Source organism: Macrotis lagotis, chromosome 1 (genome assembly GCF_037893015.1).
Source record: "Macrotis lagotis isolate mMagLag1 chromosome 1, bilby.v1.9.chrom.fasta, whole genome shotgun sequence".
Classification (NCBI taxonomy): domain Eukaryota; kingdom Metazoa; phylum Chordata; class Mammalia; order Peramelemorphia; family Peramelidae; genus Macrotis; species Macrotis lagotis.
In genome coordinates this window covers 233,620,415-233,637,359 of record NC_133658.1, presented here as the reverse complement: position 1 = coordinate 233,637,359, position 16,945 = coordinate 233,620,415, and the positions used below count along the sequence as shown (strand labels likewise).

General features: G+C 35.2%; 1 pseudogene; it reads right to left on the bottom strand.

The window, feature by feature from the left end:
• The window catches only part of LOC141487831 (uncharacterized), a 179,341-nt pseudogene that overhangs the window by 63,506 nt on the left and 98,890 nt on the right, over window positions 1–16,945 (bottom strand).

Below are 16,945 nucleotides of genomic sequence, written 5' to 3'. Positions count from 1 at the left end.
TACAGGGTGAGCAACAGTGAACTGTGAGGTCCTAGTACAAAACTTTTGAGAGCTAAAGCAAGTAGTTTGGTGAAGGTGGGAGTGAGGAAGGGCACAATACAAGCCACCTGGAGTCAGGAAGACATGAGTTCAAATCTAGTCACTCTGGGCAAATCACTTAACCTCTGTTTGCCTCAGGTTCTTAATCTATAAATTGCACTTCCCTCCCAAAGTTGTGTGAGAATCAAAATGAGAATTTTTTAAAGTGTTTAGTAAAGTGATTAGTATAGTGATTGACAAAATAGTAAGTGCTGTGGGAATGTTAGCTCTTTGCTTACTTTTCTTCCTTGAATAAGACCTTCGGTATTATTGCCTATCCTCTCTGTCAGCAGAATAAGTTGGAGGAGAGAGGGAAGTTTTCGTTTGATTTGATTTCAAATCATCTTTTCCTTTCTCTCCTTCCCTCCCCAAGGCAAAACAAAATCTTAGGGTGTTTGATCATCTGTGGTGTGTAACTAGTTCCAACACCCTTCCATGAATTTACAGTTAGTACATATTAGAGCTAGTTGAACCCCAGGGTTCACTCCGACTTCATTGCTCTTTTTATTACGTCATATGGTACCATTTCACATGAATGAATCAACCAATGTTTATTAAACATCTATGTTTAAAGTCCTATGCCATTCCCTAGAGGATATTTTGATCCATGATCCAGTTCTGGGTTTCCATGGACCATTTTTGATCTCAGAGAATTCTCACACAAATCAGTTTTTGTTTGTGGGCCCCATTCAGAATTTCCTTGGGATCATCACAGTTTGGCTCATGCTAGGTCTCTTAAAAATGGGAAAAACCTTTCAGTTCTTATATAAATTCTTAATCTAAATTCTTAGTCCAACATAGGACAGGCTTTATTTGACTTGACAAAAAAAATCACAAAACACAAAGGATTTGCATTAGAGCCAGTAAGCAATCAAGGCAGTTCTCCTGTCACCAGTGAGACTTTCTTCTTCAGGGATCTATATAATCTTCTAGATAAAGTATAAACCTTTAATTGAGGCTTTTACAAAGGAAGGCCATTGAGGTTGAAATCAAGTTGAATTCTCTTTACCCAGGCCATATAACACACATTTCCAGAAGAGGGTTTGGTGTCTTCTTTATATCATAGTCCTGCTCCATTACTACTTGGCCCTAGCTTTTGATTGGTCTAGAAACATCTCCACTGTGTTCAGAATTTTGGTCTGGAAACTGCTCTTTTTACTGACAGTTTGAGCTCTTGCAGCTCCTGGTTTGGCCCCAGAATTCTTCTGTAGGGTCCAGGAGTTTCTTTCCTGAATCTAGGAATTCCTTTATCATTCTGTCTCTGCTGTTCTATGACTGTTGGCATGTATTACAAGAGCTCCCAATTTGGCCCAATTTCCCTTGTTCAACTGCTGTCTCCCTCCATTGCCATCTCTGAGTTCATAAAGTTCTCTGGCACACTTGATTCCCTGGAGGGCCCATAGAAATGTGCAAATCTCCTCTCCAGGGAACCAAGACTGAATTTCAGTTAATTCCCTTTCAGTTCTGCTTCCTTATGCCTGAACTCTCCCTTAAAAAGAATAGTCAGTAAACTAACAAACATTTTTTAAATGCTTATGGTGTGCTGGGTACTGTCCTATGAGCTCCACTGTGTACTCAGCTATAAGTACAAGAGGATAGGATCCATGTATAAATCTATGTATAAACTCACTCAGTTATCCTTATTGTGCTGTTAAAAAGATTATCCAGAGACTACAAAGTTCGTGAATTCTTTTTTTAATTAATAAACATTTATTAAGTGCCTATTTTGTATTTAAACACTTTTTAAATTTTTATCCATATGTACATGTATATTTCCAAGTTGCAAAATTTCCCTCCACCCTCCCTTCCCATCCCCCTTTCCCTCAGCAGGGAACAATCAGATTAGAATTTTACATACATATTTTGTTAAACATTATTACAAATTAGTAATTTTTGGCATGAGGAATTAGTACTAAGGGAAAAGGCTACATAAGAGATAATTTTTACAAAGTGTTCATCAGATTCAGAAGGGTTGGTTTTTTTCTGTGTGTTTAATTTTGTTTTGTTTTTCTTCCTCTGGTTGGGGATAATATAGTCCATAACCAGTCAAATACAGTTGTCCTGGTTCTCTGGACTTCTGAGAGGAGCTGCTTCCAACAAGGTTGTTCATCTCATAATGTTGTTGATATGTACATTGCTCTCTGGGTTCTACTCTCTTCTCTCAGCATCAGATACCGTAAGTCATTTCATGCTTCTCTAGAGTCTGACCATTTATGGTTTCTTATAGAACAATAGTATCCATAGTATTCATGTACTATATATAACTTACTTAATCATTCCCCAATTGATGCACATTCCCTCAAGTTCCAATTCTTTGCTACCTCAAAAAGAGCTGCTATGAATATTTTGGAACATGCAGGACTATTCCTATTTTTTATAATTTCTTCTGGATATATACCTAGAATTGGAATTGCTGGGTCTAAGGGTATGAACAATTTTATTGCTCTTTAGGCATAGTTCCATATTGCTGTCCAGAAAGGTTGAATCCATGCATAACTCCACCAGCAATGCATCAGTGTTCCAATCCTCCCACAACCTCTGCAACATTGATCATCTTCCCTTTTTCTCATCTTGGCTAATCTAATAGGTGTTAGATGATATCACATTATTGTTTTAATTTGCATTTCTCTAGTCAATAGTGATTTGGAGCATTTTTTCATGATTATATATTTCTTCATTTGGAAACTGTCTGTTCATATCCTTTGATATGAGGAATGACTTGTGATCTTTATCAGAGCTCCTGGTTGTGAAGATTGTTTCCCAGCTTTCTGCTTTCCCTTTTAATTTCAGCAGCATCGATTTTATTTGGGCAAAACCTTGTTAATTTAATATAGATAAAATCATTCATTTTTGCAGTTTATAATCTGATCTAATTCTTGTTTGGTCACAAAGTTTTTCTATAGATCAGATAGATAATTTTTTGGTCTATTAATTTATCTATAGTATTGCTCTTTATGTCTAAATCCTGTACCCATTTTGACCTTATTTTGGTATGGGGTGTGAGATGTGGATCTATGCCTAGTTTTTGTCATACTATTTTTCAGTTTTCCCAACAATTTTTGCTAAATAGTGGGTTCTTATCCCAGAGGCTGAGGTCTTTGGGTTTATCAAATAGTAGATTTCGGTAATCATTTACTGCAGTTTCTTTTGAACCTATCCTAATCCACTGATCAATTACTCTATTTCTTAACCAGTACCAGGCAGTTTTGATGACTGCTGCTTTATTGTAGAGTTTTAGATCTAGTAGAACTAGGCTACCTTTCTTTTCATTTTTTCCCCCATCAGTTCCCTTGCTATTCTTGCCCTTTTGTTGCTCCAGATGAATTTTGTTACTATTTTTTCTAGCTTGGTAAAGTAGTTATTTGATAGTTTGATTGGCATGGCACTGAATAAGTAATTTAATTTGTGTAGAATTGTCATTTTTATTATATTACTTGACCTGACCATGAGCATTTGACATTTTCCCATTTATTTAGATCTGGCTTTATTTGAGTGAGGAGTACTTTATAATTGTTTTCATACAAGTTTCTGGGTTTGTCTTGGGAGATAGATTCCCAGCGATTTAATGTTGTCTACAGTTATTTTAAATAGGATTTCTCTTTCTATCTCTTGCTTTTGGATCTTGTTGTTCATATGTAGAAATGCTGATGATTCATGTGGGTTTATTTTATATCCTGCTACTTCACTGAATTTATTTGCTTCAAAGAGTTTTTTAGATGATTTTCTTGGTATACCATCACATCATCTTCAAAGAGTGAAAGTTTTGCTTCCTAATTGTCAATTCTGATTCCTTCAATTTCTTTTTCTTCTCTTATAATTACTGCTAGCATTTCTAGTACTGTATTGAATAATAATGGTGATAATGGGCATCCTTGTTTCACCCCTGATTTCATTGGAAATGCTCTGAGATTCCCATTAAATATATTTATTGATGGTTTTAGATAGATATTATTTAATATATTAAGAAAAATCCTTTTATTTCTACTTTATAGTGTTCTTAAAAGGCATGGATGTTATATTTTATCAAAGACTTTTTCAGCATCTATTGAAATAATCATATGATTTGTTGGTTTTGTTATTGATATGCTTAATTATGTTGAGTGTTTTCCTAAATGTTGAATTATCCCTTCCCGCCTGGTATAAATCCAACATGATCATGATGTATTATTCTGTAGTCTCATTGCTAAAATTTTATTTAAGATTTTTACATCAATATTCATTAGGGAGATTGGTCTATAATTTTCTTTGTTTTGGATCTTCCTGGTTTAGGCATCAGCACCATTTTGGTGTCATAAAAGGAGTTTGGCAAAACTCCTTCCTCTCTTATTTTTTAAAATAGTTCATGTAGAATAGGAATTAATTGTTTCCTAAATGTTTGGTAGAATTCATTCATAAATACATCTGGACCCGAAGACTTTTTCTTAGGGAGTTTATTAATGGTTTCTTCAATCTCTTTTTTTCTGAAATGGGGCTATTTAAGTATTTTATTTCCTCTTCTGTTAATCTGGGCAGTTTGTATTTTTGTAAATATTTAACCATTTCACTCAAGTTATCCAATTTATTGGCATTCATTTTGGCAAAGTGGCTCCAAATTATCTCTAATTTACTCCTCATTGGTGGTTAGCTCACCCTTTTCATTTTTTGATACTGGTAATTTTGTAAACTTTTTAAAAATCAGATTAACCAAAGGTTTTCCTAGTATACTGGCTTTTTCATAAAACCAACTCTTAGTTTTTTTTTTTATGAGATCAATGGTTTTCTTGCTTTCAATTTCATTAATCTCTCTCTTGATTTTCAGAATTCTAATTTGGTATTTAATTGGGGATATTTAAGTTGTTCTTTTTCTAGCTTTGTTAGCTGCATACCTAATTCATTGATCTCCTTTTTCTCTGTTTTATTCATATAGGCATTTACAGATATGTAGTTAATATTTCTATTATTTACTGTTTGATTCACCCATTATTTAAGATAAAGTTATTTAATTTCCAATTAGATTGGAAATTGGTTCTTGGTTTATCTTTCCCTCACCTTTTATTACATGTAGTTTTTATTGTGTCATGGTCTGAGAAGTGTGTATTTATTATTTCTGCCTTTCTGCATTTGATTATAAGGTTTTTGTGCCCTAGTACATGGTCAATTTTAGTGGAGGTGCCATGTACTGCTGAGAAAAAGGTATATTCTTTTCTATCTCCATCAAGTTTTCTCCAGAGGTCTATCATATCTAAGTTTTCTAAGATTTCATTCACCTTCTTACCTTCCTTCTTCTTTATTTTGTTGTTAGATTTATCTAGTTCTGAGAGAGAGAGTTTGAGGTCCCCCATTATTAAAGTTTTGCTAGCTATGTCTTCTTGTAATTCATTCAGTTTTTCCTCTAGGAATCAGGATGCTATACCATTAGGTGCATACATGTTTAGAAATGATATAGCTTCATTACCAATGGTGCCTTTTAAGAAGATGTAATTTCCTTCTTTATCCTTTTTAATGAGATTGATTTTTACTTTTACTTTGTCTGAGATTAGGATTGCTACCCCAGATGTTTTTTTACTTCAGTTTAGGCAAAATATATTTTGCTCCAACCTTTTATCTTTACCCCATTTGCATCACTCTGCTTCAGATGTGTTTCTGGTAAACAACATATTGTAGGATTTTGTTTTTTAATCCATTTTGCTATTCATTTCTGTTTTATGGGACAGTTCATGCCATTCACATTTATAGTTAAGATTAGTGCTAATTTTCTGTAAATGATTCTGTATTTCCTTCCATGCTCTCTCCATTTATATATTTCTCTTTCCTTTTCTCTTATTCCTCCTCACCAAAATTTTACTACCTTTCCCCTTTGACTTTTCTTTTTAAAAAATTAACTTTCAGTTTATTTTCACTTATACCTTTCCTTCCCTTTTATCAGTACCTTCTTCCCTTATCATTCCCTTTCTCAATCCCCCTCTTTCCTGTAGATTAAGTTAGATTTTTAAACCCAAGTGGGCATATATATCTTATTCTTTCACTGGGTTAAATCTATTGAATAGAATTTACTCAGCATTCACATTCTCTCTTCTTTCCCTCTAAAATTATAAATCTTTATGCCTCTTCCCTTGATGTTATTTTTCGCCCTAATATTATTAATCAAGTATCATCTATTGACTATTTGATTGCTTGATAAGCTCCTATTGTTATCAAGATATCATCACAGATTGTTTACTTGATTGCTTGATAAGTAACATTGACTCAAATTGCATCAAATTATAATTATGATCATTTTTTTTAACCTTACTCCCTTTTCAAGTATCTTTCAAGTACACACAAACCTCCTCCCAGCCAAAGTATCATCCAAGACCTTATCATTTTTTGAACTATTTGTTCCCCTTCCCCCAGGCCAATTTTCTTTCACATTTTACCTCCCCCCCCCCCCCACACCCAGGGTACTTAACACCTTGTTAAATGAAACATGGCCTATTCTGTCTCCCACTTTACCTCCTCCCCCAATCCAGGGTACTTAATCCCTTGTTAAGTGAAGCACCCATTAATTCAAACCCTGATCTAATTAACTTTAAGCATCTTAAAGATCTGTAATTACTGGGAGGCTGAAGAACTTTACAAATAATTGTAAGTTACAGAGACCCTGACTCAGATCCTCACAGTGAGCCCTCACTAGACAAGGTGCTTAAGTTTAACGTTAACACCCCTGCTTTTCTTCAGGACTTGTGTCTCAAACATAGTGATGTGATCTTGGACCTCTACAATGGAAAGATAAGATCCGATTATACCCATATCCTTTAGGTTCATTGTCTTCAATTATATTCTGCTTCTAATTATCCTTAGAGAAGTAACGTTCTAAAGAATTAGAAGTGTTATACTTCCCTTTTAGGGTTGTGTACAATTTGATAGTCTTGACCAACATTTATTTTGTATTGTGTTGTTTTTCCTTCCCTTTTTCCTTTACCTTTTTTTTATGGAATTCTTGCGTTGTGTATTTGGTGTTTGAATTCTCTATTCAGTTCTGGTATGTGTCAGGAAATTCTGGAAGTCCTCTATTTTTTTGAATATCCACCTTTTTCCCTGACAGTATATGTTGAATTTTGCAGGGTAGTACATTCTGGGTTGTAATCCCAGGTCCTTTGTTAACCAAAATATGTTATTCCAGTTCTTCCAATCCTTCACTGTTGAGGCTGACAGGTCTTGTGTGAGTCTGATTGTGTTTCCTTTTTATTTGAATTCATTCTGGAGGGGTTCTGGGGATTCTTTCAATAGTTATATTGTTATCTTGTTCTAGTATATTTGGACCATTTTCCCTTATAATTTCTTGCATGATGTTTTCCAGGTTCTTTTGTTGGTCCAGGCTTTCTGGTAGTCTAATGATTTGTAGATTGTCTCTTCTGGATCTATTTTCCAGGTCATTCATTTTCCCTAAAAGGTACTTTACACTTTCTTCAATTTTTTTCAGCATTTTTATTTTGTTTTATGGAATTTTATAGTTTTGTAGATTCATTTATTTCTATTTGTCCAATTCTAATCTTTAGGGTTTTATTTTCTTCAATTAACTTCTGTGTTCCCTTTTCCAGCTGGCTATTTTTACTTTTAATGGAATTGATTTCTTTGGTCATTTTTTCATAATCTTCCTGTATGACTTTCATTTCTTTTTTCCATTTCTCTTTTTCCTCCCTTCTTCGGTTTTTAAACTCTTCAATGAGCTTTTATTTGAGTCCAATTTATAGACTGTTTTGGTACTTCTCCTGTGAGTGATTTTTCACTTGTTCTTCAGACATGGCATTTGCTGTCATCTTTTTCTGTAAAGTTTTCTATAGTGAGTACTCTTTTAGCTTGTTTTTCATCTTTGTTGTTTTAGTTCTGTTCCTGGGGTGTAGGGAGTATATATCCAAGGTTTTTTTGTTTGTTTTTTTTGTTGGGGTTGGGGACTGATCCATGGCTTGTTGTTGGCCAAGATATTGCCTATGTAGTACAGACCTTGCCTTTGCAGAACATTTTCCCTCCTTTATGTCAAAGTTCTGACTTAATAGTGGTTTGTTCCTGACCCAGTCCTATCTTTTACCTCAGTGTTTTCAGGGTTCAAACTTTGTTTGGGGTTGGGATCCTCCCTGCTGGCTTGCTATCCAGCTCCAGGACCTCTGCTATTGTTAAGCTGTTGGGACCTGGATTTTACTGTGGCTAAAAGCCTCCTGCTGGCTTTCCCAGCTCTCCTACCTCCTTGGACTTTACTTTCCCTTTCCCCCCAAAGAGACAGACCTTCACTGAAGATCCTCTAGGATGTCTATAATTGAAAACTTCTTTGAATCTTCTCTTTTTCTTGGTGGGATATGTAGTGTGAATGTCAGAGTAGAGGCTACATTTATCTTTCATAGGGGAAAGCTCCAGGAGCATGTTAACTTTCTGCCGCCATCTTGGCTTGGTCCTGGAAGTCTAAATTCATGAATTCTCAGAGACAGCCAGATGACAGAGTGGACAAGGTGAGCCTTGAGCCAGGAAGATCTGAGTTCAAATCCTGCCTCGGATACTTATTAGCTGTGTGACCCTGGACTAGTAATTTCACCGCTATCTGCTTTAGCTTCTTCAACTGTAAAATGGGGATAATAATAATTTATTTCCCAGGGTCTTGTGATGATTGAATGAGATATCTGTAAAGTACTTAGCACAGTGTCTAGCTCATAGTGGATATTCAATAAATCTTTCCTTCCTTCCTTCCTTCCTTCCTTCCTTCCTTCCTTCCTTCCTTCCTTCCTTCCTTCCTTCCTTCCTTCCTTCCTTCCTTCCTTCCTTCCTTCCTTCCTTCCTCTTTTCTTTCCTTCCCTTTCTTTTTTCTTCTCTTGTTTCCTTCTCTTTTTTTCCTCTCTCCTTTCCTCCCTCCCTTTCTCCCTCCCTCCCTCCTTTCCTTGACATGAGATGTATTCAGAAGGATTTTACTACAGTTTGCTGTGCATACTACTTAGAATATGGAATTATCATGGGATGCTTCCCCTTCAGAACCATAATTAGTTGAAGAGTCTGACACAAGTCAATCACTTTATGCCTTAGTAGAGGGTCTTAGGAACATGGATCTAAAAGGGGATAACCAATTTGTTTAAATGCTTCATTTTAGAAATTTAAGAATTTGGGAAAGTTGGTTATGTGATTTACTCAAGATCACACAGTAAGTATTCAAGTCATAATTATGAATTCCAGCTTCCAAAATAAAACTAGTTTTCTTTGGCTAGCAAACTTTTTTTTAACCTCTTTTAATCCCCACATTTTTAGAGTTGCAAGCAACCAAATGAATTGGAAAAGAGGAGAGATTATTTACCTAGTCTAGGAGATCAACTTCTATCATATTGTCTGGTAGTGATACATCCTTGTTCAGTGTTCATTTAACCCTGATAGGGCCTTATCAAGTCAAATACTTGAAACCTGGTTTTCATTCCCTTGGTGGTATAAATAAGTTTCTTTCTGAGTTACCTCTATTGGGTAGGTGAAGCAAGGACATGTTCAGAATATATTTGATTTCTTGAGCTGGCCTCTATACTTTAAATTCCCTGCTTTGGGATAAGGTAGGGTAAAAATAGCAGATAAAAGTAGCAGATTGGAAGTGAGGAAATCTGGCTGAAATTTTGATGCTGCTGGAAATTTGTTGGATAATCTTGGAGAGATAATTTTTCCCTTGGGCCTGAGATTCCTTTTCTATGAATTGATGGAATTGGATAAGTTGATGTCCATGGTTTTTTCCAGGTTTATTATACTATATTCTAATGTAGTAATCCTTTATTAAATGCCTCCAAAGTGACAGGCACTATATTAGGGATAAGAAGGAAAAAAAACCCCAAACCTCAAATAATTATGTGAAGTGGTTTCCTGTCCTTAAGCAGCTCCAGGGATTCTAAATGTTTGGATTAATTTGCCCCCTCTTCTCCAGCTCTCCCCCCACCCCACCCCAACCCTTTGCTAGATAGGAAAGAAATTTCATCTTGAAATTATGGAGCTGGGCTCCAACTGGTGAATACTTCCCTTTCCTTTGACATTCCCTTTTACTTTATCTTCTCCTTTACAAGGACAGGGTATTTGCACACTAGGGATATTTTAGCCACATATTTTTCTCAACAGTAGGATCATGTATGTGAATGTTAGAATATGAAGCAACAGTGCATTCTAGAACATTTGTTATAGTCTTAAGTGCACTTAGCAGATGGGTAACAACCATTCATTGTCCTCTAAATTTCCAAGTGGCAAATAATAGGCATTTATTATCCTAATAGACTTTATTTTTTTTAATTAAATTTTTTTTTTATTTTTTAGGTTTTTGCAAGGCAAATGGGGTTAAGTGGCTTGCCCAAGGCCACACAGCTAGGTAATTATTAAGTGTCTGAGACCGGATTTGAACCCAGGCACTCCTGACTCCAGGGCCGGTGCTTTATCCACTGCGCCACCTAGCTGCCTCCCCAATAGACTTTAAATGTCCTGCTCTAGTGACCTCTCTAACTTTACTGAAGGTAGAGAAAGTAGAGGAGTAATTGGAAAATATTTCTATAGGAAAGTTAGCTGTAAGCTATACTTTATAAAGTCTTAATTAAACATCACTAAACATTCTTGTGTACTAAAAGAATGGTATGTGTTCCTTGGACAATGGTGATTTAGTGATTCTTTTGCTTTCTTTTCTCTTTTCAGTTTCCAAACCAATAAAGCATTTTTTTCACTAGTGTTTCAGTGGAAAGAAAATTGAATTGAGGATCAGAAGTAAATGTTTCTGTCACTTTATTGTGTGACTTCCCTTCTCTGAGAATTTCTCCATTTGTAAAAGAACTAGGAATTCTTTGTTCAAGAATTTTTCTATGATAAAAAAGTAATTAAAGTGAAAAAAGAAGAAATGACCACATTGCTTTCTAAAAGGAAGCAATAATGTATAGGGACATGTACTGAGTAGATTTTCATTGCATTTCCAAATTTATCCCCTTTCCAATCTTTAATCATACCTCCACAATATGGAAAGAGTTTTAATTAGAATAGACCCTTTGTCATTTGACTTAAACATACCAAGTCTCTCTGTTACCAATTCTACAAGAAATTTTTGGGGAAGATCTATCTTTTCCCACCATGTCAATATCTTTACATTATCTCTAGGTCAGAGCAGACTTTCTTTTTGGAAGCACCATATCTAAAGCCCTGGGAAAGCAGTCATAGACATCAATAGTGACCATGAGCTCTAGCTCCCCTAGTAGCGGAATGTGGCACTGTCAAATTTAAGATACTCAAATCAAGAAGTCATTGACTAGTATTCTTTGGTTCTACTATTCATATATGTTCTGATATATACCTTTCAATTTACTTTATATTTATGTTTCTCTGTATATGTCATACATACCCATTCCTTGCTCCACTCTCAGTTACTGAATGTGAACTTCTTAATGACAGTATATGTTAAACAAAAACAAAAAACTTTTGGTCTGGTGAGAAGATCTCTACCAATATACATTAACAAGTTATCTATCCTGTAATTTGCAGTCTTTAGCACCCTGAGATTAAGGTCCTTACCTAAACTCATAAAAGTAATTTACATCCAAGGCAGAATTTAGGTCTTCCAGCTGTTGATAATGGCTTTTAATCCACTTTAGTAGAAATAGTGTTCCATGCCCCGTATTCAAGAAAGAGGAAAAGAGAATGCTCTAGAGAGTGGAATTACTCTTTTAAAATGTGTGCCTGTGGGGTGGCTAGGTGGCGTAGTGGATAAAGCACCGGCCCTGGAGTCAGGAGTACCTGGGTTCAAATCCGCTCTCAGACACTTAATAATTACCTAGCTGTGTGGCCTGGGGCAAGCCACTTAACCCCATTTGCCTTGCAAAAACCTAAAAAAAAAAAAAAAGCAAAAAAAATGTCTGCCTGGTTCTTACTGGCTCAGTAGGCAGAGGAAGTCAAGTGGCATATAACCAGAAACTTTGGTTACTCACATCCTCTTTTTATATTCCTTTTAAGGGGCTCACTATACAGAGACTGGGCACATGCATAAATGAAAGGGATACATGAAGCACTGGAAAGGACCCAATTCCATATACATACTCAATGGGGTATACTCTAGCCAGTGCCAATAAGGAAGACAGGTTTTCTCTAATACTTGTATGTTATATAACTTCTTACCATCTTAACCTTTTTTTTAGGATTATACTGTTACTTTAAAAGAAAAAAGAATTTAGTTGTAACCACTTAATCTCACCAGAGACCACTGTCATAGAATCATAGACCCAGAGCTGAAAGAGACCTTGAAGATTAAGTCCAGGTCCCTCATTTGACAAGTGAGGACAATGAAGGTCTATCTTATCCAATGTCACACAAATTAAGGAATGATACAACTGTGATTCAAAATCAGTTTCTCCATTGTCTTATCATGATAGAAGGTTAAGGAGCCTGTTTCCCCAGAAACTGGGAAACCTTTCAATGAATAGATTGGAAGACTGAGTGTTATGTTTCAAAGCACAGTATGTCAGGTGATAGGAAAATTTATTTTTGTTAATTGAATGTCCAGCATTTGTCTTGCATGTTGATAAGGGGATAGAGTTCTGTTTAGAAAATAGATAGAGGACCAGAGGTTCTCAGGTGGCTAGGAATACCATTCTGGAGAATAAGTAGGCAATAATCTATCAAGAGTTAAATAGGTAATAATCTGTCTCTAGATAGATGAGCGTCCAGGAATGTTATCAAAAGGCCAGAATTACTGACCTCAGTTGGGAGCATTGTGTTCTCATTAGAGACTCTAAGGGCAGAGATATTTCAATCAAGAAGGGAATGCCAGAATTTTTTAGGTCAATGAAATCCAGTAGCACACTGTAGATTCTTGATAAGTGCTTGCTGTTTGGTCAGTTTGTTTGGCTGAGTCAGTAGTGAGCTGTCACTGTTCTTCCCTGTGCTTTAATTTTTTTTATTGAAACATTTTGTTTGAACATTGCAGATATATTCCAATAAATACCCAATTGGCCTGGCCCCATTCCACAAAATACAGCTTCCAAAGTAGTTAAAATCATGTACATACTACTTTTCGCTTTTAAAAAAAACAGTATATGTCACTTTTAATTCTGTACTTTGCTGTTTAAAAGAAAGAATGAGCAATCTTTTAATTAAAAAATCTTCAATGATAAAAGTCAAGAGGTTTACTATTTAAACCTGCATTACATGAGAATGAAAAAAAAAGTTTGAATGGGTTACTCAAAAGTAGATGGGTTGCTTTGGTGGGTAGTGAATTTTCTCTTACTATATTTTTTCAAACAAAGGCCAAATAAACATTTCTGGAAAACCATTTGTATAGTAGAGGGGATTCTTGTTCTGGTCTGGGTTAAGCAAGATGACCAGAGATCCTTTTCAGTTCTGGAATTTATGGATAGCAATGAATATTATTTAAATTAGATCCTTGATATTTGGCTCAGGATTCAACTGAAATTTGGTGAGATGATTTTTCTAATTATAAATAACAAAATTACATCTGTTGTCATGGATCAAACAGCCTTTGTTTGTACACTACCATATTAATTGTAATTTGTTTTTGTAGCTTCATTACGTGAAATTGGATGACATAGATAAGGCAGTGTAGTAAGTTGGAAGGAATACTGGATTCAGCATCTGAGAACCTGGCTTTGAGTTCCAACTCTACCACTTCCTAGGGTTGTTGGTTTGGGTGAATCACTCAGCATTATTTCCTCACCTGTAAAATAGGTGTACCTAGGAGGAGTATTCATCTGTGTGGAAACTAAATTAAGTTCAAGGCACCTGAAGACTAAAACAAGAACTTTGGGGTGAAAATACTAGCACGATTTATGTCAAGGATTTATTATGAAGAAAGTGTATTATAAATGTTAAGGTATAGCCAACTCTTTCTTCGGAAAATCATTCTCCTCCTACATAAACAATCAATCATTTGAAAAAACTGAAGACCAAATACATTAGGAACAGCCATTATGAGAAGAGAAACTTTTATTGTATTAGAGGATTTTAGTAGAATAATCTTTTCTCAAGAAAAACTTTGTGGGATGTGGGAAAAACAATTCTGGATTTGGAATAAAAAGAATCTTTATTTTTCCTACTCATAGAGATCATTCCATATTTATTACAAAATTTAACTTTATTGCAATTTTTTACTTTATTACAGTTTTTATTATTTTGTTTTTTACAAAAATCATTTGGATATGGAATTGCAGTAGAATTTAGAACCATACTTAAACTAATTCACCAGTACTTGTACATCAGATAATGCTGCTCCTTTTGACCTTTGGAAAGTTGCTTCATTACTCTAAGTCTCAGTTTTCTCATTTGTAAAATGAGATTAGAATAAAGGATCACTAAGATTATCTTCAGTTCTAAGTGTTCTGGTCCAATAAAAGGGTTTGTGATACTGCAGAAAGGATCTCAGAGGCAATCTCATATAGCTCCCTCATTTTTCATATGAGCCATATTGATACATAGTAGCCATATTGCTATCAGAGAAAAAACTTGAACCCAGGTACTTGGGATCCTAAGTCATTACTTTTTTTTATTATACTACATTGTATCCTCAATTTATAGTAATACAGTGAATTTTTGTTCTTTAGTTGTCTGAGTCATGCCTGACTCTTTGTGACCCCATTTGGAATTTCCTTGGCAAAGATACTGGATGGTTTGCCATTTCCTTTTTCAGTTTAATTTGTAATTGAAGAAATTGAGGCAATCAGGGTTAAATGACTTGCCCAGGGTCATATAGCTAGTTGATGCCAGATTTGTCTTCCTGGCTCCAAGCTCATCATTCTATCCTCTGCATCTGCATTACCTTGCTGACATTAATATAGAGAATAGATAGGGAATTTAGAGATTTATCTCCAAGTAGACAAGAAGGCATGATAGATATTTCAGGTGGAAGGACCCTCATTCCTCAACTTCTTGCAATCTGTCTTCTAATCCTGCCCTTAGACTGAAATCCTTCTCTCAAAGGGTAAACTGGATTTCTTAACTGATCACCCCAAAATTCTTGTTTTAGTCTTCAGGTGCTTTGATCTTAATTTAGTTTTCATACATATGAATACTCCTCCTAGGTATTTTCTTGACTTTTGGTTTCTGTCTTCTCTCTTGTTTCTCTCCCTGTCTATTTCTTCTTGGATTCTGTTGCGGGATAATCATTGATCTCCTATCCACTTCAAAGATCTGTCATGATTCCTCTTTTTACTTCTTTTTCTATTTTTTTTAGTGATCTCACCGACTCCATGGATTCAATTATTATTTTAATGCAATGGATTTCCACATATATATGTATGTATGTATACACATACATATGTATACACATATACCCCACTTTACCTTTAAATATATTTAATTCAGATGGTACTGGTTACATATCTAGATAGAAATATTTCCTTAGAAGAGCAGGAGGTAATATAGCATATACTTATATTTTTCTTTAGGAAGCAACATGTCCAGTAATATATTAATCACAGGCATTGACGACTACCATGAGCTCTATTTCCTCTGAAAGTGGGGTATGACACTGCCAAATTGAAGTTAAAGAAATCAAGATGTTCATTGACTAGTAATCTTTGGATGCCACCATTCACAAAAACATCATGGATGTATTATCATGTGTATTATATAATTTATATTATATAATTTATATATCATTATATATGTATATATGTAGGCATATATATTCCCTCATCCTAACCCCAACTGAAGTCCTAATATTTTAAAAAAAATTTTATTTAAGGCAATGGGACAAATCACTTAACCCAGCCCAAGGTCACACGGATAGGTAGTGTGTCTGAGGTCAGATTTGAACTCAAGTCCTCCTGACTCCAGGGCTGGTGCTCTATCCACTGCACTAACTAGCTGCTCCTGAAGTCCTAATCTTTTAAACTCCAGTCTCATATTTTTATTGTATCCTGGATATCTCTATATGCCCCTTCCCACTGTCAATTTAAACTGTCAAACTCCATATTGACAAAAACAAAAGTCATCTTCTTTTTCTTTCAAAAATCCTCTTCAATATGTCTTTACTTCTCCACATTTACTAGGTTCAAAAACTTTGGAATTCCCTTTGATTCTTTTTTCTCTCTCAGTCCTCTCATCTAATCAGTTGCCAAGCCTTGTGGGTTCTACACCCACAATATTCCTTGTGTCTATATACTGTTCTTCACTCATATAACTAACCCCCCTTTAACCCCCTCCCCCTTTCCCATCCCAGTTCATGCCTTCAATCACTTCTTGTCTATACTATTTAGTGTAATTGTAATAGAATCCTATTTTCTTTCTCATACTCTATATTCCAGCAGATTGGCTTGCTAGTTGTCCCTCAAATTTGATATGGCATTTCCTACCTATAAAATTCATTCATAAAAACTGTTTCCCATTATGAAGATGCCCTGTTTCATTATCTCTGATTTTCAGAAATTCTTCAGGGATGTCCTCAGGTGATACTATCTTTGTGAAGTTTCTCTCTTTCTGATTCAAAATTATCTCACCCCTCCTATAAAGTATCATTCCTTCATTGAATTGACACTATCACAGAGATAATTTTAAAATTCAAACTTGAGGAAATGTTTATTAAAGTCCTACTATGTGTAAATACAACATGCTAGGTGTTTGGACACTGATAGTAATGTCACAGAACTTACTGTAGCAAAGGTAACTTGTGTGAATGAATGAACGTAGGAGATGTCACATCAAATTTGAGTTAGAGCTAGCAAGTCAGTCTGTTGGATGGTATAGATAAGTATAATAAAAACTACTGACTGATGAAAACAAAGGAAAAGCAGACTAAGTTTTTAAGGAACATTTGAGGATAGATAGCAAATTTATCTGGGGGGTGGTAGAAAGGAAGAAACCTAGAAAGCGTTTATGATGGTACATGATTGATCCATGATTTTTTTTGGTCCCTCATTCT